This window comes from Triturus cristatus, chromosome 1_1 (assembly GCF_964204655.1).
Source record: "Triturus cristatus chromosome 1_1, aTriCri1.1, whole genome shotgun sequence".
Classification (NCBI taxonomy): Eukaryota; Metazoa; Chordata; class Amphibia; order Caudata; family Salamandridae; genus Triturus; species Triturus cristatus.
In genome coordinates this window covers 105,848,744-105,873,560 of record NC_140579.1, presented here as the reverse complement: position 1 = coordinate 105,873,560, position 24,817 = coordinate 105,848,744, and the positions used below count along the sequence as shown (strand labels likewise).

The window sequence follows — 24,817 nt, the reverse complement described above, 5'->3', positions numbered from 1 at the left end:
CCAACTGGTCTTCTCAAAGGGGCTCAAATACCCTGTGTCCAGAATGTCAGGGCTGCTGCCAATGCAGCATAGTTCGAACGTGCGCCATTGCCCTGGGGCCAAGGAGTGCAACTCACTCCTACCTCTCACAATGCCCCAAGGAACTGTGGCCTAAACGTTGCAGCTGGCACTAATTGCTGCGCAGCTGGGGATCAAGTGAAGGCCTGGCACCACTGTGCCGCTTCTGTCCCATTCAGGGACTCCTGAATCAATTATGCAAAACGGTGCCGCTGCCTGCGCTGGTGCGGCGCAGCTGTGACTCAGTAATAGGCCCTGGCACAATTGTGCCTGCTGGGGCCTCACTGGGGCTCTGGAAACAAAATGTTCCACGTTGCAGCTGCCCTCTGCGAGCGGGGCAACTGGGATGAACAATGGTATGGGGCCCGGGCATCTCTGTGCCCTCACGTTGGAGCGGCCAGACGGGGCCGCTCAGTATCTGTGCCTCCAACAGGCACCAACATGAAGAGCTGTCACTTACTAGCTCTCTGGCTCCGGACGCGATGGGGGCCGGCTCTGCTCCCTTGCGCTGGAGCCGCATCGCCTCTCTTCACCCAGGCCCCCTCCTGGGACCCGGGACTTCTCTTTTCTGGCGGCCGCCACCGCGGGGCTTTCCCTCTCTCATGGGAGCCCTGCATTACCACCGGCGCCGGACTCCTCACTCGCTGGGCTTCCCTTCCCTCTTGGAAGCCCCACCCATGGAAAGCACAGCCTTGCCTGCCTTCCTGGTCGTGCTGGGCAGCGGCCCGGAAGACAATTCTTTAGCGGCTCTGGCCGTGGCAATGATTTCTCACCGGCAACGCAGGGTGGGCTTCCTCTAATTAAATAAAGGTATCAGCGGGGTGGACACCTGTGTTTCTGCAGACTCCATAAGCGGGTTGGGCACCCGAAAGCACCAAAAGAATGCGGGGTGGGCACCCGCCATTTCCAGCATCACTGGGGGAATCCCTACGCCGGGGGATTCCCTCTCTCTCTCTATATGCAGCGTAGTGCTGCAATGGCTCACTCACTGCTCGCAGCAAAGAGCCAGGTGCTCTTAAAAGTAAAAGTCAAGCGCTCCCAAGGTGCTTAGAAGCAAACCAAGGTCCTGAAGTTTAGAGAATAAGTCCTTAAAGATGAGGGGGCAATGCAGGGCCCAGGGAGGCAGCCCTCATGGCAGCCCCCCCCCGGGTCCCAGCAGCAGCACGCCCCAGCAGGATCAGCACACCAAAGTACAGAACTGAACACCATTATGGGGTCACAGCCCCTATATTTATATCACCAAATCCTTTGTATACAGGGCAGGGCATGGGGGAACCAGATGCAACCGGTTCAGGGGGGATTTGGAGCACTTTGTTTGGCAAGCTCCTCTTCCCCTTTGTCAGGTGGGGGCTAGGTGATCAGACACACCACAGGGGGCAGAGCCAGCAGTCACTAGGGCAGGCACCATCCTTTTCAGAGTCAAGGGGTTACCCCTCCCACTACTCTTAGCCCAGGTGTCCTATTCAGCCTAGCACTGACTCACCCTGCCCCTCCTGGAGCCACCCACACCTCTCAGCTCCTGTCACTCCCAAGCCAGACATGCAATTCACATCAGGCAGGCAGACACATAGCACACAGAAATGCCAACTTCTAAAAGTGGCATTTCTCCACCAGACACCATAAATCTGTGCACACTATCGCGCAGCATTTATTCTCACAAGTTCATACATTCTAAACTCGACCCTGCGCTCCTCTCATACCAGGAATTACCACGGACACACTTATCCCCAATGTATTCCTATAGGACGGCAGGCCAACTTCACCAAATGTACACAGAGAGCGCACACACTTTACACTGGACCACAGTGCTAAAGTGCCCAGAGGCCTAAAACCACCAACACTATGACAGTCTTTCAGGCAAAAGGTTTTGGGGTGAACCTACCAAAAAAGCCAAGTCCAAAATCTACTCATTGTCTTCTATGGATAAATTCCATCCAAATGATGAAGCATCCAGATCTTTGTTGTCTGATATCGAACAGGTCCCTTTTCATCTGCTTCAGTAAAGCTAATCCTTTGCATACCACTACATCATTCTCCAAATGTATGGGCAAATGTGTAGTTGTATCAAATTATTCAAGCAGGGAAGGAGTTTGTGTCATCTCATACCACTTTTTCCATGCCAAAATATGTTACACAATGTAGAGTCCAACCCAAGGTTCAGACCTTTCCCTTTCTGAAGTTCATGCCACTCTGCCCATTTTACAATGGAATAGCCGACTATCCAAATGGACAGCGCCGTCAACTCCATCCCTGCTACTGCACCTCAAAAGACAAATGCATGAGTACATAGAAAAATACATGTTGCAATCTCCATGCTAACTTGACATATCTCTTAAAACAATCCAAAGACCATCGCCCCAAATGCAGGATCTTGTCCCTGTCCCAACCCTGCCTTGCTGCATCAGTGGCTTTCCCGACCCAGAATAAGTGAGTGCCAAAATCTCCTGGTGCCTTTCCCAGCTGTAGCAAAGATCTCTGCATCACACACAGTAGCTGCACAGCAGTTACCACCTGCTCAGATACCCTGCGAAAAACTTCCTCTGACATCCCGGCGGTCAGACCCTTCAAGGCACACCCCCAATGTACTGAGCATATAAATGTCTCCTCATTGACCCTCATTACTACCACTTTTCGTATTCCCCTTTGGTCTGTCTTAGAGTGTTTGAGCATGATCATTACCGCACCTATTTCCCCACCCCCAACTCCCATCTCCTTCCAATCGAGCCCTACAACCCTTTCCCTCCCTAATAAGTATGACACTATGAATGCTTCAGCATTCTTGCAGATCCTTGGTATAACTTTTAAGAGCCAAATGTTTCCTTGACACTGGCCTCCTGACCTGGGTCCCAGACCCCATCTCTCTGTCCCAGCCCTCAAGAATTCAATGCCCAACTCTCCTACATAAGGGGCATAATCCCACCACAACTTGTTCATAAATGCAATCCCTGCCAGCTTGCCTGCAATAGTGACCTTAGACAGACCTCTGTCAATCAAAGACTAAATAAACTGAACAACATTTTTCTCTCTTGCCCATGCTTCCGCCGTCTTCTACGCTTCTCCCTCTAAAAACTTCTGCTATGCTTGACTATATGCCCTCCTAGTGGACTCAGCCAAATACCCTACCACCAACTGCAGGATCCTTTGTCTCATATGGACCACATCACTGCAGGCACCGATGTCTTGCAAATGTCTGCCATCGGCCAGCCCATGGAACTTCTCCTACTATGAATGAGACAAAGTGTCCACAGTGTCATTGTCCTGTGGAAATATGGATTTTTCTGGTCAGTTATGTCCCCTATCTTGGACCCCAACGGTTCTATGTGCATGTTACAAGTACATGTATGTTTCCTCCAGTTCCAGTTATGAAGACGCAAATACATGTGCGTCCACCGTCAACATGTCCTCTGTCAGATCCGCCATGAATAGGCCGGATATTCCATTCCTAAATATGAAAGGCCACCGGTTTTATATGGTTCACTTATGCCATTTTACAGTCCAGGCAAGTAGGCCCTGATTCTGTTATCAAACTCTTCTTGCCTTCTGCCTCTGAAAACTCCAGTCTGAGCCTGCATCTGTGACCATGAACTTTGTCTCATTCTCTGCGCGGCTCACGAAGCCTGACATCAGCCTATTCTCTGCCAAGAACTGTATTTCACCTTCGAATTATCTGCTTCCCCCTCAGCCGATGCATTCCTGCCTAGTAGTTTAAGTAAACATTCTTCCAGTTACCAAGCAAAAGGCCCGGCTTCTCTGTCTTTATGCAAGTAATTCATAGTCCTGTTACCATGGAATATTCCTACCCCCTCGCATTTAGTGTAGACACTTAGACGCTTGTACACGCACACACAGTCAGTATAGAATAGTTTCTGTCCGAGAGTCCTTCTTTTATGGATAACATAGTTCTTTAAACATAGGATGTTAGATATGATTTGGGATTAGGTTGACTTGACCCCCCAGACTTCTTGTCTCCACATGTAGAGCTAAATGTCAAGTCCCCTTCACCCCCTAGTTGCACGTCAATCACACGTCATGCTGCTGCGCGCGCATCTATGCCAAGTATTATCTTATAGATCCACCTATATGTGACATCATAACCAATTATGTTCCTTTTTACTCCTTGTTCCACCCATTTTTGGTTACGCAGACAAATCGTCATTTTCCTTATCAATTGTTACGCCTACTGTATTCGCTTCATTGTAATGTATGATCTATAAAAGTCATTTCATGTCAATAATGTATGTACTTCACTTCCTGAACCTTCGTGGTGACGGAACTTGGAGCAACCGATTATAATCGTTCATTGGAATAAAGCCCATTCCGAACCTCTAATACCACGGATTCTGCCTCTCATTTTACTGAGCTATTTTATTATGTTTCTGTATCAAATTAAGTCCAGGTAAAGGAATTTTATTTACCACATGAATGGCGCCCGAACAGGGACACTTTCTCATCTCACGCGCCGGCGGTGAGTTGCAGGCCCGGTCTCCTGCCACAGCTGGACGGACAATAACGCGTACCAGCAGGATTTCCTGTATCTCCCTCCGGTCAAGCGGGGGCGACTGAGGCTGCGATCAACACCCAGACGAGGCGGTGAGAAGTGCGAAGTATCCCGACCAGAGCCTAGCTGAGAGAGCAAGATCCGAGGTATACAGAGGCCCACCAGTTTCCGAAGTCCCAAGTCGAGTCCAGTTTCCGACGAGTCGAGTCGAGTCCAGTCCGGTCCAAGTCCAGTTTCCGAGGCCTTCCGTTTCCGAAGCTACCCGGTGAGTACCATTACTGGGGAGGCATTTCTGACGTGCACATAGGTTGTGCCGGTCAAGACGGGTTTGGGTACACAAATCCGGTCTGCACTGTTTTAGCAGTGTATCTGTACTGTTTAGCAGTATATCAAGTATTCCGAAGTATCTAGTTATTGTCAAGAATTAAGCTTGGTGATTAGTTATGCAGACGATCATCATTGTTGTTTCAGTTAAAGGTTTAATGTTTAATGTTTAAAGTGTTTAAAAACGTCCTGCATATTGTGGTATGAATGGTTGTTCATTAATTGTGCTTTTGTATTAAGTGTGTTCAAGATTAAGTATCGGATCAGTTGCCAATATGCCGTTCTTTTCGAAACTAAGACAGATCACTACAAGAAAAGGGGTTCTCGAAGAAGCCGTCCCTATTCCTCCTAGGGATACTCCAGGGCACTTCATGTATCATAAACATGGCTTAGACGCTATATTATTTCTTGATTTATGGGTAGATTACACCAAGGGATTACCAGAAAGTCAGAGGTGGCCCGCAGCGGGAACCTGGGATGCAGAGTGCATCATGAAAGTAGAAGAAGAGTTATGGAAAAGGAAAGTCAGACAGTCACAGAAAGATGCCATTGAATTATGGCGTAAAGAATCACATAGACGAACAGAAAAAGCACGTAGACAGGAAGAGAAGAGTAAAGAGAATTCCAATAAAGTTCGAGAAAATCTATTAATTGAGGAAGGTATCCGAGTGAAATCAGAACAAGTAGATAGACAAAGGAATGCCCTTATGAATGGTATGTATCCCCTTCTGGCCGAAGGATTACCTAAAGCTACTCCAGAAATACCGAAAGACTTGCCACCCCCATTGTTCCCAATAAAGGTACATCCTAAGGGGCATCCTAGAACCGCAGAAAACGTTTTTCTTTCTTCATATTTAGATGACGCAGCTCCCGAGTATGCTAATTCCGCCCCACATAGACCGCATACCAGGGAGGTTCAACGCCAAGATCCAGTGCCCGTATCCCTACAGAAACAGATCGTGTCACAAGTTCCGGCAAGCACATCTGTTTCTGCATCTGTTCCTACAGCTACTTCTATAGCTGTGTCCACACCTATAGTTGCTGTGTCACGTTCAACGAATCCTTTCACACCCGACACCCCAGATGGGGCTACGGGAGGTGCTAGTAACATTTTTTCTACGCCACCCAGAATGAATAAACTTACTTTTCAAGAGTCAGCACATTCACGTACACCCAAACTCATAAGTGCCCGTACGCTTAAGGAACTTCTTGTAGATTGTAGATATGACCCTGTGCCCGGCAAAGAGGACGAAATGACCCTGGCATCATTGCGTATCAGACGAGCCGCAGTGTATTTAGGGAAGTTACCAGGAATGACTGCGCATCTAGATAAAATATATCATTTTGTCCAAACAGGGCGAGATCCAGAATGTATTAACAGAGCTATGGAATACCAGAAAGTAGAGATACAGGGGGAACTGTTACGTTTCCTCATAAATTGTGTGATCAGAAATCAAGACCGACCGGGGGTAGACCCGGAAGCAATGCAAATTCTTACCAGATGGAGCCAGAATATATCAGAAGGTAGACATGATAAGAAAAATTGTATAATAGCCATGTGCCGAAAGATCCGTAAAGAAATAGAACGCCTACACGAAGAAAGATTAGAGGTAGACGAGTTCGAACAAAGCGAGGAAGAAGGGTCAGGACTGCCCACGAGACAGTCGGACACCATAGCCTATGTAGGTAGAGGAAGATCTTGTAATAATAGTAGATGTCTTACTGACTCGATACGTCCGATATGTCCAGATAATAACAGGAATTTCCAAATACCTATAATTAATATAAGGTCTAACGAGCATTCGTTCCAAACCGCCGACAAACTACTCCGAGAACGAAGGGGTTATCATTTCCTCGATTCTATGGATGAACAAGATTTAGCTAGGGCAGCTGTCCATTGGGTGGACAGTCCCGGAAAATATAGTGATGATACAGTAGCACGCACATTTTTGAATCTCACCCCAGATGAACAGAGGTTAGCTGGGATTTATATGATTCAACAACTCATTATACTATATCGGAGTCAGCATTCGGACCCTGGTCCCTTACCTGACATATTGACTGAATTACTTATGAATAAATGGAGAGGTTCAGGTACTAAATTAATTAAAGAAATTCTAGAATCAAGAAAGCAATATATTCTTTTTGTATGTTCAGAACATGTTTCATTACCCATTAAGGAAAGGACCACGTATCACATGGATAGACAGAATCCCTTACGAGAAGTGCACCCAATAAAAGGCGAGGACAACGAGTTTAAGCGCGTATTTGTATATACGCCCATATCAAAAATAGAATTGTTACAAATGAAGAAAGTGGTACCCAGTCATGACAAAGATCCAGCGGGTTTTCACCGAGAAATTAAAGACATGTTACTCATGGGAGAGTATACCTATCCCGACATTATGACAATATTAAAGGTATTGATGCCTGCTGGTATTTATGAGAAACTCAAGGAAAAAGAGTGGGAGGTAGGAGACCAAAAGATAGAATGGTCAGTGTTAGAAGCGGAAGAAAAGGCCCGAACTGCAGGAGCAGGACTTGGGGATAAAACTAAAGCATTACCAGGTTTACTAGTACAGGTACTGCCACGTTTATTAACTACGAAAAAGGAAGATTGGGGTACAATTTCAGCCTGTAAACAGAAGCAAGATGAAGACACTAGTGATTACTATGCCCGATTTGAAAAATGTTTTGGTATAAATAGTGGCATAAAAGCAAGTAGCGAATCATACCCACATCTGTTTGTAACAAAATTAGTAGAAAATGCCCTGCCCCCAGTAAAGAATAGAGTATTAAAATTCGAGAGTACCTGGCAAGGTAACACTCCATCACAAATGTTACAAATGTTACAGTACCATCACAATAGAATTAGAGAGGAACAAGAACATGAACACAGACGCATGAAAGACACGAAAATGAAAATGCTAGTTTCCCAGACAGTTCCAGCTGAAGGACATAAAAAGGGTATGACACATTCCGATTCAGCAGGACCTGTAAAGGGGACATGTAATTACTGTAAAAAGCCAGGTCATTACGTACACGATTGTCCAGTTTTAAAACATAATATCGCCATAGGTAAAACACAAGAAAGATCACGGCCACTTAGACAAGATCAGAATGAACAAGGAGCTCCGCAGCATGCCCAGGCCATGCCAGCCGCACAACAGCCAATACAGTTTGTGCCAGCTGCACCAGCGCTGCCTGTTGCTGCCACACAGACAACAACACGACAAATGTATCAGACCGCACAGTATGAATATCCTGAGTATCAGCGTTACGCATGAACTAGCCTAGAGAGGGAAGTTGACTTACCCCTTATCGAGATTCCTGTAGATCAAGAAGGACCTTATGTACATAGTGAATTATTAGGCCAAGATAGAAAATTTTTACTCGATACAGGGGCAAGTCGAACGACCATAAAACGTAGTGAAGTTCCAGGGGCACCCCTCTCAGGCTCACAGAATATTTCCCTTGGTTTTTCAGGAAAACCTATTGTTAATGAAGTGTCACAGCCACTTCCACTTACGATAGGACCTCTGACCCGAACTACAGATTTATTGCTTACTAAATCATGTCCAGAAAACTTGCTAGGAATAAAAACATTGAAAGCTCTAGGAGCCATAATATGTTGTTCTCCGGAAGGAGTAAGGTTGTTTTTACGTGATTTTAAAGGTCACTATGTGTCTAGAGACATGGATCCCCGACTGCAGACTTTACCTACACATCTATGGGCACAAGGCCCTACTGATGTTGGATGTATGAATATTACACCATATCGAGTCACATTAAAGGCAGGAGTGGTGCTACCACGAATGCGACAATACAAGTTACCACCAGATGCTGTAGTGGCTTTACTACAAATCATTGACGAGCTCATTGCCCAAGGAGTAGTTGTGGAAACAGACTCCAATGTATGTAATTCACCGATAATTCCGATTCTTAAACGAACAGATCCAAAGGCCCCGCCAGTCTATCGATTGGTTATTGATCTGCGCGAGTTAAACAAATGCATTGTGCCACAATTCCCTGTGGTCCCAGATATCTCGTCATTACTGACAGCCATTGATTCCGAAGCAACATTCTTTACTGTAATTGATCTCAAGAATGCTTTCTTCAGCGTCCCAATAGATCCGGAGAGCCAATATTTGTTCGGATTTAGTTTAAATGGACGTAGCTTTAAATTCTCACGCGCACCTCAAGGATTTACAGAAAGCCCCAGCATCTATAGCCAAGCACTGAAACGAGAACTTGACAGTATCCACATGCCAGTTAACACTGCTCTGCTCCAATACGTCGATGATCTGCTGATCACCGCAAGAAGCGAACCGGAATGTGAAAAAGCATCACTGACAGTTTTAAAATTTCTAGCCGAAAAGGGGCACAAGGTGTCCCCTTCTAAGCTGCAATTCTGTGTCCAGCGAGTTATTTATCTTGGACACTCGCTGACCAAGGAGGGAAGGCAGCTTACACCAGACCGCATTCAGTTAATAGCTAACATGCCACCACCCAAGACACAAAAGGAGGTGCGGGCTTTCATAGGCCTCACTTCATATTGTAGGCAGTGGATCCCTCAGTATGCATTTCTAGCAAAACCACTCATTCAGTTGACAACACAGGAGGCAGCCACATCGACTGTTCTCCCTTGGACTCAGGAACATACACAAGCTTTTGAAAGCCTAAAGAAAGCTTTATGTCAAGCACCTGTTTTAGCAACACCATGTTACAGAAAACAGTTTACACTTTTTGTTACAGAACGCGAAGGTACTGCCTTGTCAGTACTCACACAGGAACAAGCAGGAGCACACAAACCATGTGCTTATTTTTCTAGTACATTAGATCCCGTAGCTCAGGCTTTGCCTGCATGCCTAAAATCAGTGGCAGCGACAGCTTTAGCAATCAGACAAAGCGATGCCATAGTGTTAGGACATCCATTGACAGTTCAAGTACCACACGCAGTAGAGGTTCTTGTAAACAGAACGCAAACACAACACTTGACTATAGCGCGACTTACAGGGTACGAACTTACATTGTTTCAGCCACATATAGAAATCAGACGCTGTAACACATTGAATCCTGCTACACTTTTGCCAGTAACCGGAACAGACCCACTAGCTCATGACTGTATTGAAGTTATTACTATAACGACAAAACCCAGACAAGACTTAACCGATGTCCCATTGTCAGATCCAGACCTGACATTGTATGTAGATGGTTCATGTATGAGAACAAGTACAGGAGAGTTAGTGGCCGCTTACGCAGTCACAACAGATACTGAAGTCATTGAAACTAATCGCATAAATACTTTGTCAGCTCAAGCCGCAGAGCTCATCGCTCTGACACAAGCCTGTATTCAAGCCACGAATAAAAAAGTCAACATATACACTGATTCACGTTATGCATTCGGAGTTGTACATGACTTCGGCGTGCTGTGGCGAGAGAGAGGTTATTTAACTTCCCACGGTGCCCACATTCAGCACGGACCCCTCATTCATGCCTTATTAGATGCAATACATCGACCCACTGCAATATCAATTATGAAATGTAAGGCTCATACGAAGGTTACTGATATCATTTCCCAAGGCAATGATCTAGCCGACAGGACAGCTAAACAGACTGCTCAAACTCAAACCCCCGACATGACAAAGACAATAGTCCCGATGCCGACACATTGTATGACAGTTAAAGATCCTACTCTTGACGTAATTGACATACAGACACATGCTACACCAGACGAAATAAAGAAATGGACTGAATTAGGAGGGATCCAAACGGACCAAGGATGGATGATGAAGGAAAAGTCTGTATGGTTCCTTCCTGATTCAATGGTCCAAGTTATAATTAACACTACACATAGTCCAGCTCATCTCGGAGAAAAAGCTATGCTAGACAGCATTCAACACATTTGGTTCAATAAACATTTGCGAGCAGCAGCCAAACAAAAGGTCCGTACCTGTATGATCTGTTGCCAGTTTAACCCAGGAAAAAGCGTTCCCGTAGAACAGGGTGGATTTCATCCTCCTGATCACCCTTTTGAAGCCCTCCAGATGGATTATATCCAGATGGAACGATGTCGAGGATTCAAATATGTTCTCGTAGTTGTCTGCGCTCTGTCCCGTTGGACGGAGGCATACCCGGTTTCAGATTACACTGCCCCGACTACTGCCAAACAGTTGGTTCGAGAATTCTTCCCACGATACGGTTTACCACGTGTTGTCTACTCAGATAACGGCCAGCCGTTCTCATCCGAATTAATGAAACATGTTTCACTTCTGTTAGGATATCAGTGGAAATTCCACTGTGTCCGACACCCCGAGGCAGCAGGTCTCGTAGAAAGACATAATCAGATACTGAAAATCAGATTGTCCAAAATATGCAGAGAGAAAGGTGTCGACTGGATAGTAGCGTTACCAGTTGCACTCTTTTACATGAGAATGGTAGCACACTCTCGAACAGGGCTATCCCCGTATGAGGTGATCTTCGGCAGACCACCAAATATGTGGGGGACGCCTATACCACGCAAAATAACTGATGTTGACTGTAATATGCTGACAGATTACTTGGCTTCCTTGATGTCTGCACTACAATCTTGTCGTTCACAGGTAGCTGCAGCCTTTCCCGACAACACGGAGGTGAAACCCCATGACGTAGTTCCGGGTGATCTCGTATTTGTGAGAAATTTCGACCGAAAGACTCAGCTGGAGCCCAGGTGGAAGACACCCAAGTTGGTTCTGCTGACCACAAGGACAGCCGTGAAGATCGAGGGCCGCAAGGGCTGGATTCATTCAAGTCATATCAAGAAATTTCATGGACTATCCTCGGATATAGACATTGTGCCCTGCACTCCCTCACAGACTGATTCAAAACTTCCTTTGGTTGAAAGGACTAAAACCGAACTCTATAAAGTAAAATTGAGGCCTAGAACGTCAGACAATTTGATTGTTTAAGTCCTCTCCAAGGTGAAGCGGTTGAATTTGTCTCTGACATGTATCCTCTAGACCTGAATCATGGACAGTCGCGGAAAATGTTGAAACGACAGGCGTATTGTAAATCACTGCGTAGCCATTGCATAGTGACATTAATAATATTGTTTTCCTTAAGTCTTTTAATAATTACTGCAAGTATATTGTTGCACATATATTACCCTATTGCCAGAAACGTTTACAATGTTACCGCAGAACATTCTTTTAGTGACTTGCCTCCGCATGAATTGTCTTATAGACTTGCGCTGCGCAATAACACTTTCATTAGTATGTTACATCATTCCCATCAAACTAGTAATGCCACTAATTGTTGGGTGTGTGGTCGGCTCCCTCCCTATCAGAATTATGAAGGAGTCCTGCCATTCTTTCCACACCCCTTTACACATAATGGCTCCTGTGGAGCATGGTTTAGTTTAATCAATTCCATAGACTCAGACACAGCAGTTTACCAAGATCAGTGGGTATGGGGAAACCTGAACCTAGTTTTACTCAAGGTCTGCTACCCTGACAAGGAGGGTCGCCCCAAAAGAACAGGAACTGATCTAGAAAATGAAGTATATGGATTAGGTAATTTTACACCTAATCTCATGATTCTAAATGTCGTATCCGAAGTTGAACTAGTCTTACCCACCATGTCAGTATTCCCAGCGAAAGGTGAATTGTGTGTAAGAAAGGTTGGTTCCATACATATGGGCCATAGTAAATGCACTACTATAGTAGAATTCAGTGATCAAGGCAAATCTTCATTTAGAGCTTCTCGCCACTCCTACTTTATATGTGGTCAGACCGCATATATGCGTCTACCTCTAGATTGGGATGGTACCTGCTACATTGCATTCCTTTTGCCACCTGTTTTCCTAGCTCCTCCTGATTATTACAGAAATATTCATTTAGTACACAACAGAGAGCGGAGAGATCTCCCAATTGTCGATTACACTGAAACAGCATGGGAAAAATACACAGATTTCAATAAAGGCATCTTTCCCTATATAGGTACTGTTACTAATAGTAAACTGATACGTAGATTAACTAGAACCCTTGAAGCAGTAGTGAATGAAACTATTTTCGCCCTAGGCAATTTAACAGAAGAACAGTCTGCTATGCGGATTGTTGTGCTTCAAAATCGTCTTGTCCTTGACGTCATCCTGGCTGATAGGGGCGGAGCTTGTAGGGTCATCGGATCAAGCTGCTGCGTATTCATACCAGAAAATTCGCCATCAGTATATAAAGCCATAACTCGCCTTCATAAGATTGTAAGCCAGATACACCAGAATCCAGGCACTTGGACTTGGTCCAGTTGGTTTTGGAGTGTGATATCAGCCTGGGGATGGAGAGTTCTATCCTTCCTAGGTATTGGCCTTCTCATACTATTCAGTTGCTGTCTATGTCTACAATGTGGACCAGCGATCTGTGGTCTGTGTGCCACATCGTGTATTCCACCACCAAGATTTCATTCGTCACGGAAGAAGAAAGAAGAACAAATGATGCTATATGAACAGATCAATGGATTAATGAAGATTGATATCTCTTAACGGGCAAGTAGGGGACAAGGAGGGAATGTGGAAATATGGATTTTTCTGGTCAGTTATGTCCCCTATCTTGGACCCCAACGGTTCTATGTGCATGTTACAAGTACATGTATGTTTCCTCCAGTTCCAGTTATGAAGACGCAAATACATGTGCGTCCACCGTCAACATGTCCTCTGTCAGATCCGCCATGAATAGGCCGGATATTCCATTCCTAAATATGAAAGGCCACCGGTTTTATATGGTTCACTTATGCCATTTTACAGTCCAGGCAAGTAGGCCCTGATTCTGTCATCAAACTCTTCTTGCCTTCTGCCTCTGAAAACTCCAGTCTGAGCCTGCATCTGTGACCATGAACTTTGTCTCATTCTCTGCGCGGCTCACGAAGCCTGACATCAGCCTATTCTCTGCCAAGAACTGTATTTCACCTTCGAATTATCTGCTTCCCCCTCAGCCGATGCATTCCTGCCTAGTAGTTTAAGTAAACATTCTTCCAGTTACCAAGCAAAAGGCCCGGCTTCTCTGTCTTTATGCAAGTAATTCATAGTCCTGTTACCATGGAATATTCCTACCCCCTCGCATTTAGTGTAGACACTTAGACGCTTGTACACGCACACACAGTCAGTATAGAATAGTTTCTGTCCGAGAGTCCTTCTTTTATGGATAACATAGTTCTTTAAACATAGGATGTTAGATATGATTTGGGATTAGGTTGACTTGACCCCCCAGACTTCTTGTCTCCACATGTAGAGCTAAATGTCAAGTCCCCTTCACCCCCTAGTTGCACGTCAATCACACGTCATGCTGCTGCGCGCGCATCTATGCCAAGTATTATCTTATAGATCCACCTATATGTGACATCATAACCAATTATGTTCCTTTTTACTCCTTGTTCCACCCATTTTTGGTTACGCAGACAAATCGTCATTTTCCTTATCAATTGTTACGCCTACTGTATTCGCTTCATTGTAATGTATGATCTATAAAAGTCATTTCATGTCAATAATGTATGTACTTCACTTCCTGAACCTTCGTGGTGACGGAACTTGGAGCAACCGATTATAATCGTTCATTGGAATAAAGCCCATTCCGAACCTCTAATACCACGGATTCTGCCTCTCATTTTACTGAGCTATTTTATTATGTTTCTGTATCAAATTAAGTCCAGGTAAAGGAATTTTATTTACCACAGTCCATACCTGGCACGTGTCTGGCTTGAAACAGAATATCATGCTTCAAACAACTAAGGATGAATACTCTCAGCAACTTAAGCACCTGCGTGTCGCTAGCGGACTGCTTATGGACCACATGTACCACAGCCATGTTGTCCACTCTGAAAATGACCCTCTTGTGAGATAAACTCTTCCCCACAGTGTGACAACAATCACTAGGTGAAAGAGCTCTAAAAAGGTGATTCTTCCAATGTCTTGGCCACTCCTCGGCACACCACCTGTCCTGCCAGTCACCATAGGTTTCAGGGGTGTTATAGTTAGCTGGACATTTCACTCGTTCAGAACCATTGAAATTCCTCCGTTACAGTTAGTTCTGCTAACTATAACTCGCGCGCCCGCAATCCACTGCTGATGATGTCACATATTACATCATTCATGACATGGTCAGTGACATCACTGATGACATCACTGATGACATCTCAAATGACATCACTGATGACATCATCCACGTGACAATCAGATACAACTCATCATACACTAGTATAACCTTTCATCACTCACTGTAAAATACAGAGTACCATATTTGAATCCATTGACACACCAATATAAGTTTCTAAAAACCCACTCAGTGGTTCCTAGATCTACACACACATCTAATCACTTACCTATAGATTCACTCATACATGCTGTCAATGATCAATAGAACACTATCAAATATACTTATACACCTATATCGACATTGCACACCAGCACACATTATATTCACTTATAGTCATCCTACTCACTTATCCAAACAATGGATCATACTTACATTTAGACAGCTACACACTTAAACAAACACCACTTCATTTATTCATATAGATAGTAATTCATCTTTAGTGCGTTATAAAATCACTATTACAAGTATACAGTTATCCACACAGTCACTCATACAATCACTGTCCCGGGGGTGGGCACCCCGGGACACTGCAGGAGCCGGCCCTGGAGGGTGGTGGTCCCCAGGGCCACGACAAGGCTCCAGGAGGGGGGCCGCGCGGCCCCCCTCCCACTTAATTTAAATTAAGTCCCAACCGGGTAACTAGTATGAATGGATCGAAACAGAGTGGCAGAGCAGGCTTTCGATGCTGTAGGAACTGCAAAGCGTGCAGTAACAGCATTGATTGCACGACACTAAATGTTTTCAGCAGTAAAAAGGAGTTTGTGATTAAAAAATCTCTGACGTGCAATACCACCTATTGTGTATATGCATTAATCTGTCCTTGCAGTAAGGCCTATATAGGGAGCACAATCCATCGTGCTAAAAAACGAGTACTGGAACATTTCAGGGCTATCCGCCACAATAACAGACAATTCCCGGTAGCACGACACTTCTTTGACACTCATATGCAGAATGAGAAATTTCTCAAAATGGTAGTCATTGATGTTGTCGGAGAAAATGTCTGAGGTGGAAACAGATTATTAACTTTACGTAAGTTGGAGTCTAGATATATTATAGATCTTGAAACCATGGCCCCCTTGGGTTTAAACTCCAATGAAGAATTGTCTGTACATCTGCATAAGTAAACATATAGCTGTGGAAATACTGAATTGAATGATTTTAGACAATCAGATTTTAATTAGGTCTTTTTTTGTTTATTACTTTCAGGTTTTTTGCACTTTTTCTTGTTGGCTGGCTATCTAAACAACCTGATATCATGATATTTCGAGGAGGTAATAGCATTAATTGATGATACATTATGGACTTGGAAGAGAATCTCTTAATGTGACCGACTGTTGCATATGGATATGGACACAATATAAGTAACTCTGTTTGGTGACTAATGCCCACTTGGGCAGGATTTAGATCTAATTAGATTTTTTCCAATGACGATTTTTTCTAATACCATTTTTGCAATCAGACATTGTATTCACAACAGAGGTTACTATGCCCACTGGGGCAGGATTTAATTTGAATTAATCTGATTTTAATGAAATCTTTGCAATATAGACATTGTGTTCATCAACAGTGGTTACTAATGCCCACTTGGGCAAGATTCAAACTCAATCTTCATTTCAATGAAATTTTCGTAAGAATGTTTACAACAAAGGTGCATTATTTATCAGGATCTATGTACATTGACTGTCGATCGATTGTGTTTGTTTTTTCATTTCTTTAATTCTCCCCTGAAATATGTACAATTAATGCAATGATAGTAATTGAAAAGATAATAATGTAAGACCACATATTACAAGATGGCCGCCGTTTTCACATGGTTATTGGAGCGTTTTTTGTCCGTCTTTTATGTTTTGACACTGCATTTAAAATAACGTGCAAAAAACGCCTGTCACATAGCGTGATCAAGGCGAAAGCTGAAACGCGTTGCTATGCAGCCTAAATAAACCCTTTGCTGCAATTGCCTCTGTGTCCGTAATATTTCCGTAATTTGGGAAGTGGTGGAATAATAGATACAGGGTTTCCGATACCCAGAGTGCGGACCGCCCGACTGACAGCCTTTTGCCTGATCGGACTCTTGTTTTGGTATATATATATATATATATATATATATACATACATACATACATACATATATATTTACATATGTTCCAACAAATTGCCCGAGAGCTCAGGGACGCACACACCAGCCAATGTCACCATCCGGTTTATTTTTCAAAAAGGAGGAAACTTGCATATACAGTCCAGAATGATTCATTCGGCCTGACGTGTTTCAAGGCAAAAAGCCTCTTCCTCATAGGCAGCTTCGAATGTCTTGCAGGATGCTCTGAGTAAAAATTCGATTACCTGCATGCTTGACCCCCAGTGGGCCTTGCTGAGTGCGATTTTCAATGACTGCATGCTGGGACTTGTGGTCCCATTCAGAGCCAAACTCCCCTTTTAGTAAGTCCTCCGTGCACATTTGTTTCTTTAAAGCACATTTATATCCCTTAGTGAGCCCCAGATTGGTATGCCAGTTACATATCCACATTTTCTGTGCTGCATATCGTGTATAGACAAGTTCCACTCACGCAGCCTCTCCTGTACATTCCTGGGATGGTGCTGTCCCCCATGGCCAGGCGCCATGTGAGTAATGTTCCAACAAATTACCCGAGAATTCAGGGACGCACACAACAGCAAATATCACCATCCGGTTTATTTTTCAAAAAGGAAACTTGAATGTATAACACTCATGAAATGGTCAGTGACATCACGGATGACATCTCAAATGATATTACTGATGACATCACTGATTACATCGTCCAGTGATTGTCATTGTTTTCTAAAAAGTGTTAAACATACATACTAAGATACCACAAAAGTTAAATTAGTATACTTTGTGAATACTTTTTTTTAACATATATTATGTGAGTGGCTGTGTGACTGTGTGTCTGTGTGTGAGTGAATCTTTGGGTGTGTGAGTACCTGTATGGGTAAATAGGTGGGTGTGTGAGTAGCTGTATTGCTGAGTGTTAGACCCAGTGGGACACATCGAAGTCAGAGAGAATCCACTGTTCTAGATAGGATGTTTACGATAAATTTGACCGATAACCTGTGCTCACCCTTGGGTAGCTTGGCACAGAGCAGTCAGGCCTATCCTCAGGGTGAAAGTGTAAAGTATTGGCACAGCACCACCCTTGCAAGACACTGAGTATGCTACAAAAAGACTCCACATCTTATGTAAAAAACAATGGTCTTACACATTGGCTATATACTTTGCAGTTACAAGCTCTCCCATTAGCTGCCGAACGGCATGAATATACATACACTATTCATAGGTACTAATAACACATGACATTCCCAATATTGCATACCCCTTTCAGTTGCCATGGTCAATAAATCACAGGTTTTGACTATACCTCGTGACCAAGCCCATCAGTCACTCACACGGCACCAGCCAATGATACAGGTTGCTCCTGCTGGTGACACTTTGATTAGATCGTCAGGGCCACCTACAGTGCAAGGGAATAGTCACTTGGTTTTGTACATCCAGATTAGGCCTTTAGGCACTCAGGGGCACCTTCAGGAGTGCGGGTAAATATCTCCCCCATAGGGAAAAGATTGTAAAACCCCTATTGCAGAGGTCTGAGCTGCAGTTGCTCCAGGCAACCAGTTGTGGGTGCCCACAAGGCACAATGAGACTCCTCGGGTCCAGTCACAATATTTTCCACAAAAGGGTACCTTATGGCATGGGTCTGAGTGGAGGGAGTCAGCAATCTCAGATGGAGGCCGCAATGTCAGGCACTGTCATCATTCCGAACTGGAGGTCGCAGACAGTCTAGGCTTCCAGTACCTTCAGCAAACTCAGCACATGCCCCCAAATACCCCTCAGACATCACACTCTATGAAGTGCAAGATAAGCCAGGTTTCCCGTTGCAAGCACTCATGTTTTGAAACCCCAAGTGGGCCACTGATCTTTACCAGCACACTCCTCTGCACAGTGTGATTACCGCATATGTGAGAATGGTGCTTGCCCCAACCAACGATCATGTCCACCTGTTTATGTCACACCCCACGTGTTCCTTACGATCTTGTGGAAATGGAGAGTTCCTTTTTGTCACTGGGATCTCGTGGACAAGAGACCAGTGAACCAGCCCTGGAAGAGTGCTTTGGGAACCGGGCCAGGAGAGTTAGTAATTTGTTGCAGGCCAGCAACCTCCAGGCAAAATCCACAAAGTGATAGCCCCTTCTTGGAGCATGACAAGCCCCAGGCCACCACAAGTCTGTGGATGATTCAGTTGCTATCCCCCCGTCCCAATGGCTCCTCTTGTCGATGTCCCAGCATCGAACCAGCATACTATGGTTCCAATCCCAAAAGTGTCTCTAACTCCTGAGAGCAGAGCCCCAGTAGTTATTCCCACAATGGCCTTTGAAGATGAGATCAGTTCAAAAGGCCACCTTTGGAATACAAAGACCCTCTCTAAATGTTGTCCTGTCTGTCACTCTACCCCGGAAGGTTGCATTACTACCTTAAGTGGGGCCAAGACTCTGCCCCCTGGAATGCAGGTGCCAATTCCACCCCCTTGTATATGTCCCAGGATGGAGTCAGAGGTCTGCAGTTTCCCCTGAGCACCAAATTATTGGCTTTCTATCAGGAATACACAGATTTAGTTCTCCCCCCAGCACCCATTTATGGATTGGAGAAAGGCTGATGAGCTCAAAAATGCCCACTTTCCAAAAGTGATATTAGTAATGTTGAATCCACTTGCACTACTGAAGAGGATTTGCCATTACAAACTAATCAATATCAAACACTATACGGCTTCTGCACATAGTAAATATTGTTCAATAGCCTTTCCCTAGATTCCCAGTGTCAATCAATGCGAGAAGCAGATCCCATCGTACCGAACACACCATCCGGTGTCATTCACTATCATTGCATGTGGTGCAACCACACACATGCCCTACCTCTTTCCAACACCTCACCATGTCCCCAGGGAGTACTCTGATGTAGAGCGATGCATGCAGAACTTTGGCAATGCTAACCTGGATAACAGTAACCTGCACAGACAGGCCCCACCAGAGCAAACCTGTGGCACGTTTAAAGAGCTACCTCCGTGGGTGGCACAACCAGTGCTGCAGGCCCATGGAGGAGCATTTGAGTTACATGTCCTAGGTATGTTTATACCCTGAGATAAGGGACTTACAGCTAACTAAAATCAGCAAATCATGTATACACCAATTACCAGTACTTGTATGACAGGCACATACTTTGCCACTGAATGGCAGTGTCAAAAGGGCTCAAAGTCTTAAGGCTAGCACACAGATCAGTAGAAAACCAGAAGTGTCTGTGTGGGTCTGCGAGTGTGTGTGTGTGTGTCTGCCTGTGTTGGTCTATGAGTGGCTGTGTGGGTCTGTGAGTAGCTGCGTGAGTGCCTGTGTGGGTTTGTGAGTGGGTCTGTGAGTGCCTGTGTGGGTCAATGAGTGGATGTATGAGTGGTGCTATGGCTCTATGATTAGGTGTGTGGTGCCTAAGTGTTTTTTTGAGTGGAAGTCTCAGTGGTTGTATGAGTGTGTAAGTAGGTGTATGAGTAGTTGTGTCTGTGGGTGGGTGTGTGAGTGGTTGTATATGTATGTGAGTATATGTGTGAGTGGTTGTTGGGTGTGTGAGTAGGTGTGTTAGTGGTTGCATCAATCTATAAGTGGGTGTGTGAGTGGTTGGGTCGGTGAGTGAGTGGGTTTGTAAGTAGTTGTATGTGTCTGTGAGTGGGTGTGTGAATAGATGTATGGGTGTATGAGTGAGTGTATGAGAGGTTGTATGGTGCTTTGACTGGGTGTGTGAGTGGCTCTGTGCATGATGTCATTTGAGATGTCATTAGTGATGTGCTCAGTGATGTCACTGACCAGGACATGAGTGGTGTAATATGTGGGGTCATAAGCAGTGCATTGCAGGGCCATAAGTTATAGTTAGCTCAGGTAACTATAACTGCTGAATTTCTATGGTTTTGTACGAGTAACATCTGAGCCGAACTATAACGTTCCTGTAACCTTTGGCTTTTATCAGGTCATTTATATGTTTTTAAAAATTATATTTCCTAACTATAACAACCGTGTATACCTTTGCTTTTTTCAGTTAATTTCTACGTTTTTTTAATTCTATTTCATAATTGTAACTCCCCTGTGACCTTTGTTTTTTCACTGAATTTCTATGTTTTTTTTAATGTTATTTCCTAACTACAACATCCCTGTCACCTGTATAATTTCTAAGGTTTTTTAAATATTTTATTTCCTAACTGTAATCTGTAACCTTTGATAGTGGGTGTGTGAGTGGCCATATAGGTCAGTGAGTGAATGTGAGTGGCTGTATGGGGCTGTGAGTGGGTGTCTGAGTGGTTGTGTGAGTGGGTGCAGGAGTGTTTCAGTAGGTCTGCGAATGGGTGTGACAGTCTCTGGATTGGTCTGTGAATGGGTGCATAAGTATGTTAGTGGATGTATGACTGGGTGTGTGAGTGCATGTGTGGCTCTCTGAGATGGTGTGTAACTGCCTGAGTGGGTCTGTCAGTGGATGTGGATGTGTCTGAGTGGGAGTGTGATTGGGTGTTTGAGTGTCTGAGTGGGTCTGTGAGTGGGTGCATGACTGTCTGCATGGGTGTGTGATAGGTGCGCTGAGTGTCTGAGTGGGTCTCTGAGTGGGTGCATGTGTGTCAATGGGTCTGTGAGTGGATGCATGAGTCTGAGTGGGTGAGTGACTGAGTGGGTCTCGCTGAGTGGGTGAATGAGTGTCTGAATGGGTTTGTGAGTAGATGCATATGTTTCTGAGTGGGTCGGCAAATGGGTGTGTCAGTGTCTGAGTGGGTCTGTAAATGGGTGCATAAGTATGTTAGTGGGTGTATGACTGGGTATGTGAGTGCATGTGTGACACTCTGAGTGGGTATGTGAGTGCCTGTGTGGGTTTGTGAGTAGGTCGTGAGTGTCTCACAGGGTCAGTGAGTGGGTGTGTCAGGGTCTCTGAGTGGGTAAGTAACTGTCTGTGTGGGTCTGTCAATGGTTGTATATTTGTCAGAGTGGGTGTGTGACTGGGTTTGTGAGTGCCAGAGTGGATCTGTGAGTGAGTGCGTGACTGTCTGCATGGGTGAGTGACCGGGTGTGGGAGTGTCTGAGTGGGTCTCTGAGTGGGTATATGAGTGTCAGAATTGGTTGGTAAGTGGATGCATAAGTTTCTGAGTAGCTCAGTGAATGGATGCTTCTGTGAGTGGGTGCATAAGTGTATGAGTAGGATTGTGAGTGGGTGTGTGTTTGAGATCGACAGAATTTTCTAACAAACTCTCCAGCTATCAATGACATGGCTGCACTGACATGTGACTGAGTTTTTCGTAGCTCCTTTGACAATCACTGAGTTTACATGAACCTGAATAAGCTAGCAACATCACATTTTGACTGGCCTGCAATGCAACTGATTAATATTAAACAAAACTGGCAGTCTTTCAGATGCAGCCGACTGACTTCTACAATGAGTGCTCAAATCGTTGTACGCATCCAACATTAGGCGTCTGCGTAGCTTATCCAGTCCTGTTTTATCACATGCTTTGCCTTGTGAAATGGGTGCATTTGCTTTTCTACATACGAGCAGTATACAAGTGACTGAAGGCCTCTGAATTTCTTACAAAAAACTCAGACATTCTGGCTTATAATAAGGGAGCCTGACATGTGAATGACTTTTCAGAGCACTCAAGATAACTAGTTTCTTGGGTGAAAAGCTCTTTTTCTTATTACTACGTGGGATTAGTAGTACTGTTTGATCAATTAGAAAACCAGAACTACTCGTCACAGGATTCATGATAGGATGAGCTTCTTACCCATGAAACTGTGAAACTTGAGAGCTCTTCATTTTCGAATCACTGCTGGTCTTCCAGATGCACCAGATTAGCATGCGAATGACTCCATACTGTCCTCCTGGGCTTACAGCATTTTAACCACATTTTTGATGACGCCTCCAAAATGCTACACAAATGTCTCCCAATTGAGGTACAGCTTCATATCACTTCTATAATACATGGAACACAGACAGTTGTTGTGATGAGGGAAATTAGTATGCCACTGCCCAGTGATCAGGCTAGGAAGGCCATTACTGCAATTTCACATGTTGGGATAAAAACTGTTTTTTTTTTGGCTGGTAAAACCATTTGTCTCTGGAAAGAAGGATCATTTGCTGTTTTGAGGAAAAGCGACTTTGGGCCTTATTATGAATTTGGTGGTCCCGTGGACCGTTGTATCGGCGGTGGAGGTCCAAGCGCAGTGATCTTTGTGGTCTGACAATGAGTTGGATGGATCAGCTTTGGAAAGACTGCCACTGGACCGGCGAGACTGCCCACAGGCCGTGACTGCTGGGTTTGTGGTTGGGGAAAGGCAGCCACCATGGGGCGGTACAGGGGAGCTGAACCGCCTTTTGTATTATGAGTTGCCTGTTCCACAGGCAGACTACTGCAGTCTGACAGCCCGCTTCAAGGTGGTGGTGATGAAGGTTTTGGGGTGCATACGCTCCCCTTTCTTCTTCGTTCAGGCAGATTCCAACATTGGTCCCTCTGTCCAGGTCCCCCTTCACAGCAGGATCTTCGCAAGGAGGAATACAACCCTTTGTGCGACACTCTACAGGAGAGTCGTTTTGGTACCATATACCCATTGCCTGGACTGAACCCATGTAATGGGTATATGGTATTGTTCCACATATGTCATCCATATGTGTGCATCCAACACATATGCAGTCGAAATGCACACACAGCCATCAATATATTCAGTAGCAGTACTCACCACTGCTGCAAGATCCCCGCCTCCACATGGTCGGCCCCTTGGTCAACTCGTAATATGTCAGTGTTTGGACCGCCAGACCCATGGGCTGCTGGCAGGGGCAGATGCGGTCCTATGGCGGTCGGACCACCAAACTCGCAATAAGGCCCTTTCTTTGTCTCAAGTAAGAAATGAGTAATAACCTTCTTCCTGAATACGGGCTTTCAAAAACCTCTTGCGTGCTTTCCTTGATCGAAAGCCCTTCTTAGAAGTTTATGCACTGCAACAGACAAAAGTGTGCTTCACTGTTAGGTGTCTATCTAAACTTCACAATTAGTATTCTTTTTTATATAATTCTGCCTCAGTACCTCAGTAGGAACACCTCCCAGCAACAAAGCAAAGTCTGCTTTTGTCAAGGCAATGTATGCTTTTGTGCGCCATTGTTTCACTGGTGTCATTCCAAGACCTTACTGCTCTTTGCGCCTCCAGATGTTCTTCGTCTGACTAATGCACGTTATTGCATCATTGTGTATGACGGTGACAGTGAATGATAAGATGCAGTGTGGTTAAACAGGGAGACCGTACCACCTACATCATCCATTTACCATTTTGAGGCAACCTTCATAGGAAATCCCACTGTGGCCTTCCTTTTTAGGTCTCGCCTGACCCAGCGCATGCTCTGGTCTGGCGAGGCTTATTGAGAGGGCTCCAAAAAGTGCTACCAGGCCAACCTAGAGCTACAGTGCATGTGCGCGGGCGCGCGCGCCGCGCTATACCGTGATTACTTTCACTTTAGCGGCCACACGGCCGCTTGGCATAGCCAATAGGTCTCGCTTTTGGGACCTTATAAGTATTTAGTTATGCACTTATAAGGTCCCAAAGGCGAGACCTATTGGCTATGTCAATGCTTGTTCTAATCTCCCGGCACAACCAGAATAGGGCAAACAGGAACTGCTCTCTAGCCAGACTGGAAGATGTGAGCTCCATGATTTTCAACCCTAATTAAGGTATTGCCCCAAGGGATCTCTGTTCATGTAGGGTACTGGGAGGCATCGGTCTG

At 44.9% G+C, this 24,817-nt stretch overlaps 1 protein-coding gene across 6 annotated transcripts in view; it reads left to right on the top strand.

Annotated features, from left to right (window-relative positions):
* Positions 1–24,817, top strand: part of LOC146869661 (polymeric immunoglobulin receptor-like) — a 264,598-nt gene that overhangs the window by 115,227 nt on the left and 124,554 nt on the right. For 3 of the 6 annotated variants that reach the window (XM_085609677.1, XM_085609621.1, XM_085609636.1), the window contains exon 2: positions 16,207–16,271. The exons of the other annotated variants lie outside the window; for them this stretch is intronic. The gene's annotated coding sequence lies outside the window, so the exon portion shown is untranslated. The remainder of the gene's footprint in view (positions 1–16,206; positions 16,272–24,817) is intronic. 6 annotated transcript variants of the gene reach the window in all.